Consider the following 11,225-nt stretch of genomic DNA (forward strand, 5'->3'; position numbering starts at 1 on the left):
TCCAGAAGACTGGAAAAGGGTGGATGTGATGCCTATTCATAAAAGTGGAAGTAAGGAGGAGGCTGAAAACTACAAGCCAGTTAATGGAATCACCGCTAAAACAGAGGATAGTGCAATTTTTGTAAGCCAATGGATTGCAAGATCTGAGGCAGCAAGGTTTTTACCAGAGGTAAATCCTGTCAGATGAATCTGATCAATGTCTTTGATTGGGTGAGCAAAGAGTTGGATCAGCAAGGCCTTTGACACAGTTTCACACAGAAGATGGGGAGGAGGAATAGCCTAGTGGTTAGAGCAGTGGACTATGAACCAGGGGACCAGGGTTCAAGTCCTGCTGCCACTCCTTGTGACCTTGGGCAAGTCACTTTACCCTCCATTGCCTCAGGTACAAAAACTTAGATTGTAAGCTCTCTGGGGATAGAGAAATACCTACAGTACCTGAATGTAAACCGGTGTGATATCTCAATTGAGATGAATGTTGGTATTTAAAAAATAATAAATAAATAAATAAAATTTATAAATAAATTGTGCACCCTTGGTATGGATCCTAAAGTGACTGACAGGGTTAGAAACTGGCTGAGTGGCAGGTGACAAAGGGTAGTGGAAAATTGTGCTTTCTCTGAGGAGGAGTTGTTAATAATGGCGTGCCTTAGGGATTTGTCCTTAGGTTCTTTTCAACATTTTTGTGAGCAACATATCGGAAGGGTTGTCAGGAAAGATTTGTCTTTTTGCTGATGATACCAAAATCTGTAACAGGGTGGGCAGCCAGGAAGGTATGGAAAACATGAGCAGGGATCTAGTGAAGCTCAAAGATAGGTCTAAGGTCTGGCAGCTAAGAAATAATGCTAAAAATGCAGAGTAATGCATTTAGGATGCAAAAACCTGAGGGAAAGGTTCAGTATTGGAAGTGAAATTCTTCTAAGCACAAAGGAAGAGTGGGATCTGGGGGTAATTTTATCTGATGATCTTAAGGTGGCCAAACAGGTGGAGAAAGTGACAGTAAAAGCCAGAAAGATGCACAGGCATGGTCAGCAGAAAAAGGGAGGTGATATTGTCCCTGTAGAGGTCCCTGGTGAGACCTCTCTTGGAATACTGTGTACAATCCTGGAGACCGCACCTTCAAAAGGATATAAAGAGGATAGAGTCAGTCCAGAGGGTGGCTACTAAAATGGTCAGTGGTCTTAGTTCTAAAGCATATGAGGGGGCAGACAAAGATCTACACATGTATATCCTAGAGGAACGATGAGAGGGGAGATATGATACATTCAAATATCTCAAATGTTTCCATGCACGAGTGAACCTTTTTCAGTGGAAAGCAGGCTCTAGAATGAGGGGTCATGAGATGATGTTGAAAGGGGTAGATTCAGGATTGTAAGCTCTATGAGCAGGGATAGTCTTTTTGTATGTTTGTACAGCTCTGCATATGTTGTGTAGTGCTATAGAAATGTTAAATAATAATCTTAGGAAATATTTCTTTAGAGAGGGTGGTGGATGCATGGAACAGCCTCCCAGTGGAAGTGGTAGAGACAAAAACAGTATCTGAATAAAAGAAAACATGGGATAAATACAAGGGTGTTTTGTTCATATGTCTCACTCTGCATGTAAAAGTGGCCCATAACCCCTACACTACTATCTAAACCTCACCTCGACTTACTAGGTGGGTCTCCTATAGTAGCATAAATAGCTGCTTACTATGTTGTCGCCCCAGAGGCTCTCTCCCCCCCTCCCACATCTCTGTCCCTCCCACAGCCTAAAAATGCCCAAAACAGAATTTGCGAAAAAAATCACAAGTTGCGCTATGGGCATATCACACAACATTACACAGCGTAACACAATTGAAAAAGGTGTAGTTATTTTTGGCGTTAAAACTGCAATATTGTGCATTATGGCTTCACAAAGTGTGAAGCCAGCCCACTTTTTTGGAAATCCCATCCCGGACTCTTCCCAAATCCCTCCCCTTTCAAAAGTTTTGCATCGCACCATGCAATATAGCGCTTATCGCGTGCATTAAGGATTTTTTGCACGCATACAAAAACACAATTTGATAAATCACCCTGTGAGTTTGTACCTGAGGCAATGGAGGGTAAAATGACTTGCCCAAGGTCACAAGGAACATCTGGAATGTGAACTCTAGTCTCCCCAGTTCATAGCCTACTGCTCTAACCACTAGGCTACTCCTCCACACTGTCCAAAGGAGAACACTAGATGTAGTGTACTGGAGAAATTACTTACCTGATAATTTCGTTTTCCTTATTGTAAACAGATAGACTCAGGACCAATGGGTATTGTGCTCTCCCGATAGCAGATGGGAGACTGTCAGATTTCAAAGCTGACGTCACTCTACACATACTCATGCAGTAAGCTTAGCTCTTCAGTATTCTCCTCGAAAAGCCATTGTGGATATATGTTTGTTTAAATAACTTGACTAAACTTGAACTGGTTCAACTGATTTCCAAACTGGAGACCGCCAGTGTATTCAACCAATTAACACTGACACTAGACCAACTATGGATGTCTTGAACTAGGGGTAGGCCGTGGCTTACTCATATTTGCTTAATCTTGAGGTTTGTTATCAGAGGTTCTCATTTTCTGGAGCAGCTGTGGGCGGGATGCTGAGTCCATCTGTCTACACTAAGGAAAACGAACTTATCAGGTAAGTAATTTCTCTATTTCCTAGCGTGTAGCCAGATGGACTCAGGACCAATGGGATGTACAAAAGCTACTCCCTGCCAGGGTGGGAGGCTGCCCGTGGCCCACTTAGAACTGCCCTTACAAGGCTGGGTCCTCCCGGACCTGAACTTCCAGGTGGTAGAACCTGGAAAAGATGTGTATGGAGGACCGCGTCACCACTCGACAGATCTTGGCAGTCGACAGCAGCTTGGTTTCAGCCCACGATACTGCCTGGGCCCTCATCGAATGAGCCTTAACTTGTAGAGGTAAGGGCTTTCCTGCCTCTGCGTAGGCTGCCTTGCTTGCTTCTTTCATCCAGCGGACTATGATCGCTGGTGAACCCGCTTCCCCTTGTTTCTTCCCACTGTGAAGAACGAACAGGTGGGTCCATTTTGCACACAGGTTCCGATCTTTCCAGGTATCTGACTAGGAGTCTGCCGACGTTTAGCTGGCAACGAAGGTGGGAGTCTTCCAAGTCCTTATGTTCATCTGGAGGTGGTAATGAGATGGTTTGGTTCAAGTGAAACCACTTTCGGTAAGGAGGAGAGGACAGTGCGCAGTTGTATGGTTCCAGGCGTGAAGCTAAGGAACGGTTCCCGACAGGATAGTGCCTGTAGTTCGGAGATGCGACGAGCTGAACATACTGCCACCAAGAATGCCGTCTTCAATGTTAAGGGACGTAGTGACAGACGGTGTGTTGGTCTGAAGGAAGCCCCCGCTAGGAAGTCTAATAATAGATTGAGATTCCATAGAGGCACCGACCACTTTAGAGGTGGTCGGAGTTGTTTAATCCCTTTCAGGAAGCAGGAGACATCTGGATGGGTTGATAGCTTGATACCGTCCGCTTCAGCTCTGAAGCAGGCCAGCTCGGCAACTTGGATGAAGAGGGAGTTGGGTGACAACCCCTTCTTCATACCATCCTACAGGAACACCAAGATCATGGGAACTTTAGCCGTCCGTGGGAGAGTCCAGTGGTCCTCACACCAGGCCTCAAATACTCTCCCGATCCGTATGTAAGACAGGGATGTGGAGAACTTGCATGCTCAGAGCAAGGTGTCAATCACTACCTTTGAGTAACCGCGCTTCTTCAGGTTAATCCTTTCAAGGGCCAGATCATAAGAGAGAATCGAGACGGATCTTCGTGGATAATTGGGCCCTGCCAGAGAAGGTCCCTGTGTGGAGGTTGGCATAGAGGGTTCCCCGCAAGTAGTCTTCGCACGTCTGCATACCATGATGGTCTTGGCCAGTCCGGGGCGACTAGTAGAACTAGCCTCCTGTGATGCTCTATCTTTCGGATGACCCTGCCCAGTAATGGCCATGGAGGGAAGGCATGCAGAAGGTCTTCCTCTGGCCAGGTCTGGACGAGAACGTTGATTCCTAGTTCTAGTCTGTGGCTGAAAAACCTGGGAACTTGGGCACTGAGACGGGTGGCCAGGAGATCCATGGCTGGGAGACCCCAGCGATATACTATCAGTTGAAAGGTTGTGGCCCACAGCATCCATTCCCCCGGGTCCAGGGTCTCTCTGCTGCGATAGTCTGCTGAGACGTTGCCTTTTCCTGCGATGTGGAAGGCTGAGATCCCTTGAAGGTTTATTTCTATCCATGCCATGAGGAGGTTATATTTCCAGAGACACCTGTTGGCTCTTGGTTCTTCCCTGGCTTTTGACATAAGCAACTGTTGTGGCGTTGTCAGACATTATCCTGATTGCTAATCCACAGAGTCTGTGGCTGAATCGCAGGCACACTAGTCTGACTGCTCTTGCCTCAAGGCGGTTTATGTTCCAATCTGCCTCTGGGTCATCAGTTCCTGACAGTGGGCTCCCCACTCTTGCAGGCTCGCATCTGTAGTGAGCAATATCCAGTTCGGGGGGGGGATAGGCTTACTTCTCTGCTTAGGTGGTCTTCCTGTAGCCACCATTGGAGCTGGGTCCGAACCACTGCTGGTAGTTGGAGTGACTTGAATAGTCCTGGGACAGTGGGTTCCATCGTGACAGTAGGGAGCACTAAGGCGGTCACATATGGGCCCTTGGCCATGGAACGGCCTCCAGGGTTGATGCCGAGGACTTGATGCATTGGTCATCAATAGTCACAATTGTGCCATCAATTTCCTTCTCCTCGTAGTGGTGAGGAAGACTTTGATCTGTAAGGCGCTGAACCGGGCTCCCCGGTACTCGTGACTGAGAGGGCTGTAGACTGCTTCTGCTTGTGTTCACGACCCACCGAGATCCTGCAGTAGGCTCTTGACTCTCTTCAGGAGAGTTTGTCCAGATCAGCCAGTCATCCAGGTAAGGCTGTACCAGGATTCCTTCCTTTCTCAGTGCTGCCGCCACCACAACCACCATAATTTTGGTGAAGGTCCTGGGGGAGGTCGCTAGGCCAAAGGGAAACACCCGGAACTTGTAATGGTGGCCCAGTATTGTGAAGCGCAGGAGCGCTGGTGATCCTGATGGACTGAGATGTCAAGATAGGCTTCGGAGAGGTCCAGGAGGTTAGGAACTCTCCTGGATGTACTGCCATTATAACAGAGCTCAGAGGTTCCATGCGGAAGTGTATTATCCGCTGACAACGGTTGATGTTGTTGAGATCCAGGATGGGCGGATGACCCTTCCTTTTTGGATGATAAAATAGATGGAATAGCGCCCAGAATTTTGTTTGGGCGCAGGAACCTGAGTTATTTCCTTCAGGCTGAGTAATCTTGTTAGAGTGGCTTCCACTGCCAATCTTTGATATGGGAGTGGCAGGGTGACATAATAAATTTGTCCCGAGGAATGCAGCGGGACTCCAGAAAGTAACCTTCTCAAATGATGTATAGCACCCATATGTCCGACGTGATCTCGACATATCTTTGGTACAAGAGGGAAAGTAGACTTCCTATTTCCTCTTCCTGTGGCTGGATCGACCCCCTTCTCATTGGGGGCCACGGCTGGAGCCTACTCCCGGGCCTGTTCTCTTTGTCTGTCGGTGCTGAAAGGACTGGGGCCTTTCGGAAGGATGGGGTGCCTGGAACTGCGTTCCTGTAGGGCCTAAAGTGTTGAGACCTCTGCCCCTGGCTCTTCTGGGCGAGGGGCGCTGGGATCTTTAACGCCTGTCTTCTAGTAGCCGAGGCAATGGTGGTTCAGCCCACTTGCTGGCTAACTTTTCCATTTCGTTTCCGGATAGGAGATCCTTTTTAAAAAGGGCATTCTCGTGAGATTTGCTTTAGGAGTTGCGTCAGCAGGCCAATTTTGCAGCCATAACTGTCTTCTGGCTGCCATTACCGAGGATACTCCTCAGGCTGAGGTACGCCCTAGGTCTGAGCTTGCATCCGTCAGGAAAGCTGCTATAGGTTCCATTGTCACGACAGTATAAGTTCCGGAGTTATTTGCCTCTCTCGAGAGGAGTAAGCAGGAATCTGTCACCAGTGCACAGCAGGAAGCAATATGCCGTGTCACTGCTGTGTGAAAGGCCTGCTTAAGGATGGACTTCTGTCCTGAGTGTCCTGTAATGAAGGCTCTCCCTCTACGGGAATGGTTGTTCGCTTTGAGACAGCGTAGACCATGGCATCCACTTTGGAAAGTGCAGGCGTTCCTTGGCCGCAGGTTCCAGAGGGTATAAGGCTTCCAAGGCCTGACCTCCCTTAAAGCTGGCCTCCAGGGCACACTCCAGGTCAACCAGTTCCTGGATGGCTTCCATCATTGGGAAGTAGCATGAGGCTTTATGAAGGAACACCTTTAATGGACTTCTTTGGTTCCGCCATAGGTTCCGTGCCTGGAAAATGCAGAGTTTTCAGAGTCTGGGAAACAAGGGCTGGTAATTCATCCTTGTGAGAGAAACAAAGCATGGTTCGGTATGGTTCCAGGTCTGGAGGGATTTCTCCTTCTTCCAGAGAGCCATCATCAACCTAATGCAGCCCCTTTCTAAGGTATCCGGGTCCCTACCCGGGAGACTCTTAGTTAGGTGAGGCATTCGAGTAAGGCCGGGAGGGTTTTTGTGCTTCCAGCAGGGGTTGAACCTGTGTTGTAGCCGGGGCTGATTGAGCCTGTACAAAGGCTTGCAGCCATTGGAAAAGACTAACCAGGGTCCATGTTAATCCCAGGGGGTGTCTGATTAGGGGCCCCTGAGGAGCCCTCCTGTGGAGAAGACCTCTCAGAGTTGCATAGGTCTGGGGGGCTATCGAGAGTAGTAGCTCGACCTTCCTTATACCGAAACAGACCAGGCTTTGGTCCCCCCTAGGCTTCTTTACAAGGCCGACACAGGCTGGCCTCTAGTTCAGGCTGCGCAGCTCTTATGTGGCAGGCTGTGCAAAGAGTGCCATCTGGCCTTCTTAGATGCCGGTGCCATTGAATTTATGTCTAGGCGCACAAGTTTCACTGCGTGTGAGGATTTGTGTGTGGCCGTAGTTATGCACATGGTAATATTTGTGCATGGTCGAAGTTATGCGCACGGTGATTATTTGTGCGCGGCCATAATTATGCACATTGAGTGCACTCCTGTGTGCGCGCGGCTAACTTGTGGTTATGCACACAGCTCCGTGGTGTGAGAGGCCTTGAGTTGTGCGCAGGTATGCGCACAAGTTATGCGCATCGGCCGCCGGAATGTCCTGCGCATACCACTGAAGGGAAGGGAGATGGCACTGATGACCCCCGCGTGCAAGATGGCGCCCTCCATGAGGGTCTCCACGTGTGTGGACCCTTGCACCAGATCGGGGCCTAGCCTAACCAAGGCTGCTCAACCCGATTGGTGCTCCCTTTCAACTCACTGGAAGCAGAGTCGGTACGGTGATCAGAGTTCTGGAGACCGGAGACCTGAATGTTAAGTTTCCTTCTTACCTGGTCTCGTCGCTTACCGCTTGTGCATCGTACCGTCTTCAGCTGTGGGGGAAGAGGGTTTTACCTTCACCACTGTGCTCGGATGTGCACCCGCTGCCTTTAAGCCACTCTGGGGGCTAAGTCCACGCCGGGACCAAGGCATACCTCTGAGGGATATTGAAGATCACCTCAGGAATTCTCAACTGGGGGAGGGACCCTTAGGTTTTACCGCAGGAGAGTGGAGCTCGATCTTAAGGTAAATTTTCTTCTTGTAAATTTTCTTATTATTTTAAATTGTTACATTATTGTAGTGTGTGGAATAGTGTTCACATCTGCTGGGAGATGGAAAATACTGAAGAGCTAAGCTTACTGCACGGGTATGTGTAGAGTGACGTCAGCTTTGAAATCTGACTCAGTCTCCCATCTGCAATCGGGAGAGCACAATACCCATTGAGCTTGAGTCCATCTGGCTACACACTAGGAAATTGGATTTTAGTAAGGCCTTTGACACACGGTTCCACACAGAAGACTTACAAATTGTGCGACTTGGTATGGATCCTAGAGTGACCGACTGGGTTAGAAACTGACTGAGTGGGAGGTGACAGGGTAGTGGTATATGGAATATTCTCACAAAAGGGAAGTGTTACTAGCAGTGTGTCTCAGGAATGTGTCCTTGGGCAGGTTCTTTTCAACATTTTTGTGAGTGACATAATGGAAGGATTGTCAGGATTGTCAAAACCACCAAAATCTAACAGGATAGACAGCCAGGAAAGTGTGGAAAACATGAGGCGAGATCTAGCAAAGCTCAAGGAATGTTCTAAGATCTGGCAGCTAAGATTTAATGCTAAAAAATGCACAGTAATTTATCTAAGATGCCAAAATCCAAGGAAAAGGTACGTATTGGAGGTGAATTTCTTCTGAGCACAAACGAAAAGTGGGATCTGGGGGTAATTGTATCTGATGATCTTAAGTGGCCAAACAGGTGGATAAAACAACAGCTGCATAGGTAGAAGAATGGTTAGCAGAAAAAGGGAGATGATATTGCCTCTGTATAGGTTCCTAGATGACACCTCACTTGGAATATTATGTACAATTCTAGAGACTGCACTTTCATATAAACCGGATGGAGTCTGTCCAGAGTGTGGCTATTAAAATGGTCAGTGGGGGCGGATCCAAGATGGTCGCTCAGTAGCGCTGCTTGACGAGGAGCTCCGTTGGCGTCTTAAAAGCTTTTCTCTTTCCTGCTACCATATTTCATATGGGGAGAAGCGTAAGCCACGGGGTATGCCTTACCCTGCAGCTCCCGGGTCAACGCCGATATCCGGACCCATGGACGCTCATATCGTCCGTAGAGACGCTAATGCAGGAGTGCAGCCGCTGGAGAAAGGTGGAGGGGAAGTGGAGCTCCCTTCTCAACTTGGCTCGATATCACCTTTAAGCCCCACCGTAGGAACTGCTCCAGGGAATCCTGCTGAGGCAAGGAGAGTCCAAGGACTGTGGGAATTGTTGCCGGACCAAAGTGCCATGGGGCAGAGCCCTGCAGGGTCAGTCAGGGCCTCGAGCACGGCAGGAAGCCTACAGAGTACACCAGAGCAGCCTGGAATGAGCAGGGGAAACGTAGTGGGAGAAATGTCTGCAATTTCTCAAGAACACCTCACTGAGAGAATATCACCGGTGGTAAGACCCGAGACTTTTTCGTTAGAAACAATCTGGGAGACAATCGTTGAGATGAGACTTCTATTTTGCAACAAATACTGCCTATAAATGATAAGATAAAAGAGCTAGAAGATCAGTTTATAGTGCAAAATAATACTAACTCTGAGCTAGAGAAGCAAATATCGACAAATAGAGATCAGATAAAACTGTTACAACAAGTACAGCAAACAACTATAAAAGAAAGGAAAAGTATGGCTGCTAAGATGGAAAATCTGGAAAACCTGATAAAGAATAGAAACTTGAGACTTATTAATTTTCCTCGTGTTCCTTATAATTCACCCAGAGAAATCTTTAAAAGGTTTTTCATAGAAGTACTGCAGCAGGCAGAGAATACCTTCCCACCGTTATCTAAGATTTTTTACTTGCCAAAAGCTAGAGGAATGACGGCACAAGTGGAAGAATCCTCTGCTCCAGCTACAACTTCGGACCCAATGAATATATCCGCAATACTAGAGACTTCTGATACTGATCTAGCACAACCAGCTACGTTAGTTACATTTGTATTAGAACCCGACAGAGTGGTTGTTAAAATTATGCTTGCGTCATAGGAATGACTCATTTTTAGGTTGTAATGTGCAGACTTTCCCTGATGTTTCACGCGAAACTCAGAAGAGGAGAAAGGCATTTCTCCTCCTGAGGTCTCGAGTTTTACAGATTGGAGGGGTGTTTTATCTTAAATTTCCATGCAAATGCATGATAAAATATGCTAGTAATACTTATATTTTCTTTGACCCCCCTCAATTATCACAATTTTTGGTGGGGAAAACTTTGATGAACGCAGATGTGCCCAGTTCCGATATCCCTAGTTCCACATAAAATGGTCTCTACAATGCTACTGAGATTTGCTTGTAATTTTATTTCTCTTCTAGGTTGTGTAGTTTTCCTCCCCCCTCTCTATTTGTGGACTTAAATTCAGAGATAGAAAGATTGTTATTGTTTCTGAATTGATTTGGGGGTTTATATGCATATTGTATTCTCTGATTTTTCTTTCAAGATTAATATCTTGTAATTGTTGTAAAACTGCATAAAGATAAAATAAAAATAAATAAATAAATAAAATGGTCAGTGGTCTTCATTCTAAAGCATATGGGAATAGACAAAGATCAAACATATATACCCTAGAGAAAAGGCAAGACCTATCAAAGGGTTCCATGCACAGGAGATGAGCCTTTTTCAACGGAAAGGAGGCTTTCGATGAGGGGTCATGCGATGAGGTTGAAAGTGGATAGACTCAGGAGTAATCTTAGGAAATATTTCTTTACAGAGAGGGGATGGATGTGTGGAACAGCTTCCCAGTGGAAGTAGTGGAGACAAAAAACAGTATTTGAATTCAGGAAAGCATGGGATAAATACAGGGGATCTCTAAGGAAGTGATGAGAATTATAATGCTAAATTAATTGGATAGATCGGCAGACTGGATGGGCATACGGTCTATTTCTGCAGTAATGTTTTTATGTATGTAGCTCCATGCTGCCTGTAAGCTATGCACAAGCAAGTGAACTCAGGTCACGTAACAACTATATGCAGGAAAACGAAAACAGAATGGAGTTTTAAAGAACGTTGCGCTGCACACAAGAACTTTTTTGTGCACACAGCTCAAACAAAATTAGAGGGTATGTTGATTGAAATATTTATTTCACCATATTTAGCATACTGTAATTGGTCTGAAGACATTGTGGGTGAAGTACAAATTAACTGACAATATGAAACAATAAAACAAATGAATAAACAAAACAGTTACACAAAAAAATACATCATAAAACACAAAAAGCATAGGCACAAATAAAAAAGTAGAAAACAATGACCGAAACCTACAGAAAGGCCTTAAAAACAGATGACGTCTTAACAGTTTATATCCTTTTGAAGAAATGGTCTCTAGAATTGTATACAGTATTCCAAATAAGCTCTTACCAGGTACTTAGAAATTCAGCTTCTATACTGTACCTCTCCCTTGGCTATAAAACTCCAATGGTGAGGTAAAATATAGGAGGTGAAATTCAAAGATCAGGATCTGGGGGTAATCGTATCTGATGATTTTGAAGCAGCCACACAGGT

Source organism: Rhinatrema bivittatum, chromosome 1, assembly GCF_901001135.1.
Source record: "Rhinatrema bivittatum chromosome 1, aRhiBiv1.1, whole genome shotgun sequence".
NCBI classification, from domain to species: domain Eukaryota; kingdom Metazoa; phylum Chordata; class Amphibia; order Gymnophiona; family Rhinatrematidae; genus Rhinatrema; species Rhinatrema bivittatum.